The sequence below is a fragment of the Vulpes lagopus genome, chromosome 4, assembly GCF_018345385.1.
Source record: "Vulpes lagopus strain Blue_001 chromosome 4, ASM1834538v1, whole genome shotgun sequence".
NCBI lineage: Eukaryota > Metazoa > Chordata > Mammalia > Carnivora > Canidae > Vulpes > Vulpes lagopus.
This window is the reverse complement of record NC_054827.1, coordinates 14328139-14341433: the sequence shown is the minus strand read 5'-3', so window position 1 is coordinate 14341433 and position 13295 is coordinate 14328139.

Genomic DNA, 13295 nt, shown 5'->3' with positions numbered 1-13295 from the left:
TTTTTTAAAAAAAGCAAGCAAGCAAATGGAAAAAATGGGAGAGAGAGAGAAAGTAAGAAACAAACTCTTAATTATAGAGTACAATCTGAAGGGAGCAAGTAGGGGATGGGTTAAATAGGTGACAGGGAATTAAGGAGTTCACCTATCATGATGAGCACTGGGTGATGTATGGAATTGTTGAATGACTATAGTGTACACCTGAAACTGATATAACACTGTATGTTAACTAAAATTAAAATAAAACCTAGATAAAAAAGAAATGAATGAAATTGGAAAATTTTTTTAAATACATATAGTACAAAATAAGAATAGCATTGTTAAAATGAAAAGGAATTAAAACTTTTAAAAAATGAGACAGCAATATGTCCCCCTATATCAGTATTTTGTCTCTCAATAGTTCACACCAGGTTCTACATAGGAATTCATGCCATGAAGAAAGAGTGCCAACCAGTTTTGATTTAGCTCACAGAATAACATATTTTCTTAGTAAAAAACTAATCACTGTGTTCCTATTTACAAGCTTATTAAAGTCAACAATGATCAATGAAATTATCCACTAAGATTAAAAACTGGGCATCTATGAACTTTGGACTCATGTTTAACTAAATTGCAAGTTTGTTTGTTTGTTTGTTTTCAGAGTAAACACAGGATAGGGTTGCTACGCTCTCTACCAATAGGATGAATGATTGAATAAAAACCAGTCCTAGTTATCACATATGCTTGCACCTGTGTAAGCAGAGTAAAACATAGTGGTTAATGTGACACACGGACAGTTTACTCATCTCTACGTAAGATAATCTCCAGTTTGTCCAACATGGGAACACTCCAAGATAAACAGAATGTGACTCTGGGTCTCTTCTATTAACAACTGTAGTCGCCAAAATTTGTCAAGTTGACCTTTGAACGGATTTTATTTCCATCCTAGATAACTGCAACTTTAACCGTTACTCTTAATGATCATGCCATCAGAACCTGATGTTCTTTTACTATTTATGCTGCACCATCTGAACCATAAGCATAAAATGGGCAATTCAAAAAACGAATGATGTTTAGATAATTCAAGTAAATAAACCATTTATCTTCTCTAAATGACCATTTCAAGACAATCCTCTCAAGTTTATTCATTTTGGAGAGCACTCAGTAAATATTTACTTGAAAACCTACCAAGTAAGAGACGTTTTATAGGACTTTTGAATACATTTACATTTGTGTACATTTACAAATGGATGTTTTAAAGCCAACTAGAATGCTTCGTGGGCTTAATTTTAAAACAAAGCACTTATAAGAAGTGGTTGCTTATAATTATTTCCTTTCAAATTTTCTAGTAATATTATCAAACACTCATTTCAGAAGAACATAAAATCAGATACCAACATTACCTTTTTAATTAATTGAAAACTTTGTCTAAATATGCAGAGAATGTCCAACAGCATGTTTTCCTTTCTCTAGAAATAAGGCATGTCAGCATATTTTAATTTATGAAAATCCAAGGCACAATTCCCTTGTCCATTATTCAAAGATGAATACAATATCTGCTCTCAAAACCTAATTGCTACCTATATCATAAATATTAAGCACAAATTAGTTTTAAATTAAGATTATACAAAATGCCAAATACTTGGAGATAAAAATTATTCCATTCATTCACTTACTCAATCTTTCAGTGGTGAGAGAGTATAGGCAAGTTATTATTTCTGCACCAAAAGCAAAACCATGTTGTGAGTTTGAGAACTACCTCTCATGAGGAAAGGTCTGCAGAATAGGGGTTGAAAAACACAGGAGTGTGTATTGGCCATCATATGTGTATGTGCCAAGGTGTGCACATATCTCTGGTTCACAAAACCACTGAGGTGATGCAACTAATGTCACATATAAGAAGAGCCTGCTTTAGGCACAATCATGCCCATGGATGCACTAGTAGCTCAGGCCTGCCTTTTATGCATCTGGGCTCCAGTTGCTGCTGAGTTCCCGAAGCTCCCAACCATGACCCTTTCAGAGCACTACTTCATGTTACAAAACTTTTCATTCCTGAAAGTATGTGACCCCCTTCTTTCTGATGCTAGACTCCTTCTGGTTCTTGCACACTAAAGGAGCTGCATTGGCAAGGACCACTTTGTTACACTTTAAAAATAGTATGTTTCCTTTGCTATGTGAAAATACCATTAAAGTGTACTTTCAACAGAGCAAATGAATTTGCCATAAGAAGACTGTTAAAGTTCCTGCTTCTCTGGGACTGGGCTTTCCTGTCCTGGAGGATCTCGCTGCCCGGCCTTAGCCCAGCTCCTCTTGGGGGACCGTCCCCCACTGGATTCTTTTTTATTTTTTTTCCATCTTCCTACCTTGTTAGAAGCACCAACTCTTCTCTCTGTAGCATTCCAGCTGTTCTCTCTTTAAATCACAGGCCGAATTCATAGGTTTTCAGGATGATTTGGAAGTTATCTAGGTAAGTTGGTGGAGACAGGTGACTTGGGGACACTTACTCTTCCGCCATGTTGCCCCACCCCCCGAATTTGCCATAAGAAATCCATATTCCTTGCTTGCCTTCAGCTAGAAGCTATGACACGAGTCAGAGGTGGTGTCCATGACCCTTGGAACAGAATGAAACTTCTAAATTGAATCAAGAACCTAGCCACGTGGATAGCATGCCCTCACTGAATGGGATAGCCAACTGGTTAACATGATAAACACAATGTCAAGTGCAAGTCTGGATTGTTTGGGCTGGTAAAGTCCCAAAGATTGTCCAGTCTAGCTCCCTTGTTCTGAAGATTAAGGTGTTAAAGCCCTGCGGCAGACCTGCAGTTAGAATCCAGATCCTGGGGCACTGGTGGCTCAATCGGTTGGGCATCTGCTTTTGGCTCAGGTCATGATCTGGAGTCCTGGGATCAAGTCTCACTTGATCCCTGCTTGGCAGGGGAGCCTGCTCCTCCCTCTGCCCCTCACTCCACTTGTGCTCTCTCGCTTGCATGCTCTCTCTCTCTCAAACAAATAAATAAAATCTTTTAAAAAAAAAAAAAAAAGAATCTAGATCCTTAATCAGAGCACATTCTGTGACAATCTCCTTACCTACTCATTACTTAATAAAATCATTACTTAATATTTTTATTATTCCACATTACCTAGTACTTGAGAGATGATTTTTATTATAAAGAGAACAAACATGGACTACAAGTTAATACTGATATAAATAAACAAAACTACAGAGAAAAAGAATTGTAATAGTGTTTAGAATTCATAGATTTAAAGATTTCCAAAACATATTACTTATTACTAGGGAATATTAGTGAGTTTAAATTTTTCTTTTCTAATTGTGTGGTCTTGTACAAAAGTTAAGTTCTCTGATACTTCGCCTCATCTGTAAAATATTTATTTGGCATAATCATAAGAATTAGAAATAATGTATAAATGTGGCTGGTATTATGTCATGAATTTTGTAAGCATTCAGTTAAAAATCTACACACTCAAATAAAATGCATATAGTCAATAATAGGACCTTCGTCTTCTCTATAGCTACAAAATTATAACTAAAGTTTTAGTTGTTGCTGTCATTCTTTGCCTTTGATTGAGAAACCAAAATTTTTACTTGGGGTCAACCTTAATTCTGTTAGTCTTCTAAATTCTTAAAATATATAAGAACTGCTTTGAACTTACCATTGGGGGTAACAAATATTGCCGTGAATCTTTGGTGCAGTCAGGTTGCATGAACTCAAGCTTTTAAAATTACCCTCCTCAAGCCAAGATGTCCTTCGACAGGTGAATGGATAAGGAAGGTGTAATTTATATTTATATATATAATATATGTAATGTAATATGTATGTAATTTTTATACATAAATTATATATATTTAAATAAATATATAAATAAATAAATGCACACACAATGGAATATTACTCAGCCATCAGAAAGGATGAACATCTACCATTTACATCAACATGGATGGAACTGGAAGGTATTATGTTGAGTGAAATAAGTCAATCAGAGAAAGATAATTATCATATGGTTTCACTCATATGTAGAATATAAAAAATAGTAAGTGAACCATAAGGGAAGGCGGGGAAACTGAATGGGGAAAAATTAGAAAGGAAGACAAATCATGAGACTCCTGGCTCTGGGAAACAAAAAGTTGCAGAAGGGGAGGTGGGTAAGGGGATGGGATAACTGGGTGACAGACATTAAGGAGGTATGACGTGATGAGCACTGGGGATTATACTATATATTAGCAAATTGAATTTAATTAAATAAAATAAAAATAAATAAATAAAATTACCTTCCTCAGGGGCACCTGGGTGGCTCAGTCAGTTAAGCATCTCCCTTTAGCTCAGATCATGATCTCAGGGTCCTAGGATTGAGCCCCTTGTCTGGCTCCCCACTCTGTGGAGAGTCTGCTCTCTTCCTCTGCCCCCCTCCACTCTCTCTCATACACACATATATACACTCCTCTCTCTTAAATAAATAAGTAAATTTTTAAAAAATATTTTATTTATTTATTCATGAGAGACACAGAGACACAGAGACAGAGACAGAGGAGAAGCAGGCTCCATGCAGGGAGCCCAACATGGGACTGGATCCCGAGACTCCAGGATCATGTCCTGAGCCAAAGGCAGATGCCCAACTGCTGAGCCACACAGGCATCCCAGTAAATCTTTAAAAAAAATAAAATTACCCTCTTCACATGAAGAGAAGTTCCAACGAACTTCATGTATTTGATCCATCTCAGTGTGAAATGGCAACTCTCCTGGAACCATCAGGAATGGGTATCTAGTTCTTGAATCTTCTGGCTTGATATAGCTGTGCTCATTTAATTGGCTCTTGATTTTTGACACCAAAGAATATTTAAAAGGCATAAAACACCATTTTGAACCCGGGATTAAATAGTGAAAAGTATACATCATAATAGTTTTTAGAGGTTTACACATTACTTAGTTGGAAATGTGTCAGATATTTTTTATGAATTATTTTAATTTAAGCCTTAAAACAACCCTGTAAAGTAGGGATAATCATCCTCATTTCATGGTTGATGAAACTGTGGTCTGGCAAGATTTTATGATTTCTCTATAGCTTACATCTAGAAGATAGCAGAGCTAGTTTGGGTTCAGCTTTGCCAGTGTCCAGAGCTCATTTTCATAATCACCAAGTTCTAATACCTGGAGTCAGTTATATTGAAATGAAATCTAGGAGATAATTTTTACAAAGCTTACTGAGGGCTCTGTTGTCCCATGAAAGCTTTATTTTTTTTAAGATTTTATTTATGTATTCATGAGAGACAGAGAGAGAGAGGCAGAGACACAGGCCAAGGGAGAAGCAGGGCTCCCTGCAAGGAGCCCGATATGGGACTCTATCTCGGATTCCAGGATCATGCCCTGGGTCAAAGGCAGACGCTCAACCACTAAGCCACCTAGGCATCCCTCATGAAAGCTTTATAATCATCCTAAACTTAAAAGCTATTACATCTCTTGTGCAGAAATCACATGAAGCAGCAGAGACAGGTATTCAAGAGCATGGATTCTAAAACCAGATGACTCAGGTTCAAATTCTGTCTCCATCGTTAACATAGGAGAAACCTCTTGGTGTTTCAGTTTCCTTGTCTGTAAAATGGGAAGAAAAATAATGCTTTCCTCGCAGGGCTACTGTGAAGATCGGATGAGTTCATACATGTAAAACACTGGGGTTATTGCTTGGTACATAGCAAGAGCATTGGATATTGCTATTATTTTAGCATTGATCAAGCACTTTCCAGAAAAGGAATTTATGAATCATCTGAACAAGGAGGAACATTTCTATTTATGTTATTTTTTTTTAAGAGAGAGAGGGGACAAAGAGGCAGAGAGAGAGAAAGGAAACTTAAGCAAGCTCCACACCCAGCATGAGCCCTACAAAGGGCTCCATCTCACAACCCTGAGATCATGACCCTTAGATCGTGACCCTGAGATCATGACCCTGAAATTACAACCTGAGCTGAAGAGTCAGATGCTTATCTGACTGAGCCACCCTGGCGCCCCTTCTTACCCATGTTGTTTCTTTTGGTCCTAACCATTTCTAATCTTAAGAATCTATTTAACAGACTCGTGACAAATACATATTTATGTTGTGTTCTTTTAAAAAATAATAGCTTTATTGATATATAATTTACATACCACATAATCCACCCCTGTGAAGTTTCTTAGTATATTCAGAGTTGTACAGGCTGAATTAGACTCCTCAGTCTAGAGCAGGATACAGAAACCGCTACCTCTAAATTTGCCCAAACCAATAAATACCTATTCATCCTCAGCAAGCTTCACAGACGGCTGATCTGCCCTAAGGGCCTTGTTCCAAAGAAAGGGCATTCATTCCCCATCATTGGCCTCTGTCAGGAGGAGGAAATCTCCATATCATCTGTACAAAATGGCCTAAGCTTCCCATGTTCAAAGAGACTGTTGGTTTTCTGTCTTCTTCTTGGTCCAAATCATGCTCATTACTTCATTCCTCAAGTTGTCTTCCCAACTTATTTTTCCCATGCTGTCCTTGTCACTGACTCTTCCCAGTCTGTGAGGGTGCTCAAGTACTATATGAGATATAATAATATCTCTTTCCCTAACAACTATTCCTTCTCAAGCTACCTTGATAGTGACCTACGTCTACCCCTTTAGCACACCAAACTTCTGAGTTAGGTCAACCCCATTTTCACAGTGTCCCCAGCTTACCACAACCAATAAGTCCTCTTAAAATGGCAACCAACTTCCTGAGAGCAGAAGCTAGTGGCCATCCTTAGTGAGTTGTGGGCTTCATTCTGTACAGATGAAATCAGGCTAAAATCAACACTAAAGGAAACTTGGAGGAGGGAGAGTAGAGGTGTTCAATTTGAAGCAAGCCCTTGAGCTGTCAATGGCCCACTCCACACAGTAGACCTCCTCTGTGGTGTCTCCTCCCTCTGACCAATGTGCTTGTCTTATGGAAATTACCCAAATGTGTTATATCTTGGGAGAAGTTTGATCACTTTTTCACACTACTGTAGATCTCAGCTATGGTTGATAGCCTTGTGATCTCAGGCTTAAAACAAGATCTTCCAAGGCTAAAAAAAAACAAGAAGTATTTTAGTCTGGTAATGGATTGCTAAGAAAAGATTTGACTAGCTTGTGTTTGTGCAGTTCTCCTGAATCTGTTCCAGATTCTTGAATCTTCAGCTGTTAATCAACAGGTGAAAGCGGATCCTCTAGGAGGAGCTACCATTTGAAGATTTTGAAATACTGTGACTCACAGACTTTTTTCACTGTCAGTACAGATTCTAATTCTGTCCTTTAGCAATGAATTTCACAATCAAAAAAAAAATCATACATTTTCAGGAAAGTTGTTGAATCAACAGAGACATGTGACCCAAGATAGCACATCTCCTGATAGAATATGCTCCACTGTCTATAAAGTCAGATGAAATAGAAACAGTCTCACCCCACTGAGAAAGGACAGGTGAACTGTGATATCACATCAGGAAATAGGAACTTTGAGTTCTAGCATTAATTATATTTATACTTCCTCTATACTTTTATAAAATTTAGATGAAATGTCCTATCTCATAAAACCATAATGTATTATAGGGGGAAAAACATTAAAATAAACTGATTTGGGCAAAACCAGTGTGTCAGAATCAGGAAGTCTGTCACTGACCAGTTACAGAGCTTTTCAAAAGTTCCTAAACCTTCCCATGTTTCAGTTTTCTCCTATACCAATCTAGAAAATTATTTGCTTCATAAAATTCCACAATTCTCAATACCAGTAAGTATAAGTAAAAATATTTCACCAAAAGCTTAATTATTGGAGAAATAAATTCATTAGGAAGGGAGGAAAGTTAACATCCCTCAGAGTAAGTGTTCTGATTATAAACTTTGTTTATCGATTTTAAATAAGATAATGATTCATTCAGTGTTACGGGAGCAGGAACAGTGACAGGTAGGCTCCAGCAAGTATAATGCATAATTTGCCAGATTTTTCTGATCATCAGTGACACTTCATTTCTAAATATTGAAAATCTGAGTGTTGTAGAAGACACTCAAGGCTTAACAGCAGCCGAAGAGCCCGCAAGAATTTCAGAGGACCAGGAGAATGAGCTTTTCCCCATTTTGGAAGTCTAAAGGAAATTGTGTTATACTATCCCTTTTACCTAATTCTAAGTTCTAGGTAAGCAAATAATCATCTTACTTGACTTGAGCAACTTGGCAATGAAGAAATTTAGGGTCAAGATGGTATAATGAGAGCACATATAAGAAAAATACATTTTAATATAAAGCATATAACTTTTATGGGGAATTATATTCTTTACAATAAATGGTGGGTCAAACAGATAGCCATAATTTTAAAAATGGATGTTGACACCTACCTCACACTCTATATAAAGATCAATTCCAGGGGCACCTCGGTGTCTGAGTCGGACCTGCCTTTGGCTCAGGTCATGATCCTAGGGTTCTGAGATCAAGCTCCACATCTGGCTCCTTGTTCAGTGGTGAGTCTCCTTCTCCCTCTTCCCCTGCTCATGCCCCCCCCCCATTACTCTTTCTCTCAAATAAATATATAAAACCTTTAAAAATATATCAATTCCAGATGAATTAGTAAATCTAAATATGAAAGGTAAAACAATCCAGCTTTTAGGAAAAAAATGGAGGAATCATTTCACAACCTTGTAAAAGCAGACACTGGGTATCCATTCCCAAAGAGGGACCAGGGAGCACCCATGTGTGGGGGAGCACTGGCATCAGTAAGTAGTCAGAGCCTCCACATGGGGACTTGGTGAGAGACTGGCATTGAGAGAATGGATATTTACAAAGGTGTTGCTCATATAAATAAACATATAAAAGATAATGGGAGTCAACTTTCTCACTGTTGGCAAGGGAAATTACAAATATGGAAAGAGAGAAGACTAGAAGGAGACTGTGATGTTGGACTGGAATTGGAGGTATCATGAACTCGTGGTTCTCAGTACACAGAGATAGAGAACTAAATATAGTTGGAATGTTCATGTGTTTGTATATGTATATGGAGATGGATGTGTCTATGTGTGCACAGATATGCAAATATAGGCACATATATCTATGTAAATACACATACACACACACATACAGAGATTCCCCAGCTCTATCCACTAAGATGACCCCGGAGCAGCTATTACCAGATACCAACACTCACACCTCACACTCACATTCTAGTTCCTAAATACCATTCTCTTCTAAAAGAAACCAAGGCTGAAGCCTTGGGTAAAGGGCTGATTTCAAGGCAAGGGTAGGGAAAGTATGGGATGAGACTGGAACATCTGGTTGTCCAGCCAAAAAAAAAGACAAAATGCTCCAGTGATAAAGGAGACATGTCAAAAGTACACAGAAGCCAGCTAAAGAAATGCCCACTGACCCAACTAGGAAAATTTAAACAACAGTATTGATCACATTAGCAAAAGAAGATAATCAATTGCAATCCACCAAATAAAATAGGAAACTCTGAGTCCATGAGACTCTGATTAAGGATGCATGTCATGACAAATACATGCAGTGCAAGAATTTGGACTGAACCCTTTTGCTCAGAAGGACAATATTGGAGAATCAGTGGAACTTGAGTGGAGTCTGAAGATTAGATAGCACTAATGTGTCAGTGCCAATTTCTGGATTTTGATGGCTGTGTTGTGCTCATAATGAGGAATGTCCTTGTAAGATACGTATCAAAATATTTAGGAGTAATGGGACACGATGTCAGCAACTCCCTCTTAATGGTTCAAGAAAAAATGAAACATGTAGCTCCAATTTTACTAAAAGTTGGTGATAATTCAAAAACTTTTTTTAAAAAAAAGGACACTGGAGCATCTGGGTGGCTCAGTCGGCTAAGCATCTGCCTTCGGCACAGGTCATGATCCTGAGGTCCTGGCACTGAGCCCTGTTTTGGGCTCCCTGCTTGGCAGGGAGTCTGCTTCTCTCTCCCTCTACCCCTCCCCACACCACTTGTGTGGTGTGTGTGTGTGTGTGTGTGTGTGTGTGTGCGCGCACACGCGTGCCCTCTCACTCTTATCTCAAAAATAAACAAAATCTTTTTTTAATTTAAATAAATAAATGGAGACCAAAAAGGCAAAAATGCTGAAAGAACTCAAATATATTTCAAGCCCATTTTCAAAACTCAAAGACTTATTTTTTAAATACTGAAAGACCTAAAAAACATACAACTTTGAGTAAAAAGAGCAAACTGCAGAATAAAACAAATTATCATACCATTTCTGAAAAATGTTAAGACAAACAAGTGCAATCATCTACATTACTCATGAATACATAAGCAATTACTATAAAAATATAAGAATGGACTGTAAGGCTATATCCCAAATTCATTATAGTGGTTTCTTGTGGGGAGGAGGAACAGGATAGGAGGTAGTAGGGAGTTTACTTTTATGTAATGTTTTAATTTTTCTAAATAAATATAAATGAAATATGTCAATAGAGTTATAATTATTAATTCTGGGAGATGGAAGCAATATTATAAAACTTATCAAAAATAGTTTAATAAAACACAATGAAGACTTTACATTTTATAGGCCATCTAAGTGTACATTTACTTAGAAGCTTGTAAAATTTTTAGAAGTTTGGTAAATGCATCAACAAAGTTAACATACAATACAAATTAGACAACACGCCTGCTTTTTAAAATATACATTTTTTCTTATTTTTGAGCTAGAATTGTTGAATCTTTTTTTAATTGAAGTATCGAATCTTTTTAAATAAGGAAAAGATATCAACAGTTCATGAAATCTCACCGCAGACTCTGAGGTCTAGAGCTCCGGTTCACAGTCCGCCTCCTATGTAGCTACTGTACCTACCTACTATAGTGGGACCCGTCACACAGAATCCCACTAATCCTCAGAACAATCTTGTTGGTGCCCTGTTGTTCAGATAAGTAATCTCATGGTCAGATCGGAGAAGTCATTGAATCACTGCTAGATTCAGACTAGAATTTCAAGTATAGGCTGTGATAGGTGACAATGGTTTTAAGTGATCCCGAGTATTCAGATAATACTTCCTCAATGTATATTCGCCAATGCAGTGAATGCCCCCAGAGAGATATGTCCACCATCCACCCTCATTTTTTAGGGACATGTTCTCTTCTTACAACTTGCAGGTTCTCCGTCATCAGCAAAGAGGGTCTTGATGTGAGGCCCTACCCAAGGGGCCTCTTCGGAGAGGATGCCATTCATATCATAGACATCTTCATCATTTAAAACATTTTTCTTAATGTATTAATTTTTATAATTTTGTAGGCTTCAAAGATGGGCTTTTTTATGTTAATTATAAGAAGTTTCTGATGAATTATTTTTTCTTCTGAGAATATATATATATGACTTAGTTTACAAAAAAAAAAAATGTTTGAAAACCAAAGGCCTTGTTGACCTAACTTCTAAAATAAACTGTCCTTCTAAGTAAAGAACTGCCTTTCCAACTGATGAGGAAGTATCTTAAAGTACGTCTCTACTGAAATTAGAGCACTGGGTAAATTTGAGTTTGACATTGTAACTCACCATCTGCTTTTTTTTTTTTTTTTTAAGATTTTATTTATTCATGAGAGACACACAGAGAGAGAGGGAGAGAGAGGCAGAGACACAAGAATAGGGAGAAGCAGGCTCCATGCAGGGAGCCCGGCGCAGGACTTGATCCCGGGTCTCCAGGATCACATCCTGGGTTGAAGGCCGCACTAAACTGCTGAGCCACCCAGGCTGCCCTCACCATCTGCTTTTTATATTAAATGGTGCGGCAAAGTCCTCCCATTTAAATCCCCAAGAAATTTCTGTGTAATAACCAATATTTACTTGCCATCATCATCTACATATATCACACAAATTAGAGTTATTAGAGAACTTTACATTATATTAACATATTGTTAGATATTAATTTGTTACATGAAATACAGTATTTGTTATGGAAATGACATTGGTATAGAAATTACCTTATTAAAGTGCAGTAGTGTTTTATCTACATTCTCACTTCAAAATACTCTGAATTATTTAGAGTAATAATTTAACAGACACATTGCTGAAAACTTGTGTAGCTATCAGGGGAAAAAGCTAGCTTTGTCACTACCAGTCATCAATGGAGAACATAAATTCTCAAAACACAATTTATTGAAATTGTCTACGATGCCACAAGAAAGATTATCAAATCTTCTAGAGACTATTTCTATAGGAAACAAGAAAGTACAGCAAGTCAACATTGAGACTTATCATGATGAGTTTCATTTCCATAAAAGCAAAACATGTAATCATGATATAATAAATCATTGTATCATGACTTTAAATCCCTTATTGTGACTTAAAATTTGAATTTTCAATTATTTTATAGTCTATCTGTAACGGCTGCGATTGCAAAATAAGTAATATATATGCATTAAAACCTTTATTAAAGAGCGTCATTTTGTGGTCTGCACAATGTATGGACCGCAGCCACGCCAGACGGTCCTTAATTGAACAAGTTCCAGATTCCAATGCAACATCCATCTTCCGCAGTGGTTTGCGCAGGTGCACAGGAAATTAGCGCGCTTTGACATCTGGAGATCAGTGAGTGCGCGACAGCTTTAATTTGCACATTTTCATACATTTCATTATTATTTTAAGGTCCTTATTAGAAATAAGGGTCATCTTTTCACCACAGCAAACTAAAGTCCTTTCACAGTATTGCTTTTGGATCGGTCAAATACCCAAACCCTGAAACTACTCGGGCGGCGGATGGGCTGGGAAAAAAAAAAAACAAAAAACAAAAAAACAACAACAACAAAAAAAAAAAAAAAAAAAACGAAGAGGGAAACAAAAAAAACAACGGAATGAAAAGCAGAGCAAGTTCCTGGGTCCTTGCGGGGCTCTCCAAGCATCTCCCTTGGTCCACACAGCTGCAGTCCAACAGGTGCGGTCTCAAGCGTCAGCCTACGATCAAGATCGAGTCCTGGTCCGCGGAGGCGGGGGGGGGGGGGGGGAGGGGGGGCGCCGCGAGGCAGCTGGACCAGCGCGGGCGGGACGAGCAGCGCCCCCTGGGACCCTGGAGACCCGCGCGCATCCCCGCCGCACCCCGCGCGCACCCCCGCCGCACCCCGCGCGCACCCTCGCGCGCACCCCCGCCGCACCCTCGCGCGCACCCCCGCCGCACCCCGCGCGCACCTCCCGCACCCCGCGCGCACCCCCCGCCGCACCCGCGTGCGCACCCCCGACGCACCCCGCGCGCACCCCCGACGCACCCCGCGCGCACCCCCGCCGCACCCCGCGCGCACCTCCCGCACCCCGCGCGCACCCCCGCCGCACCCTCGCGCGCACCCCCGCC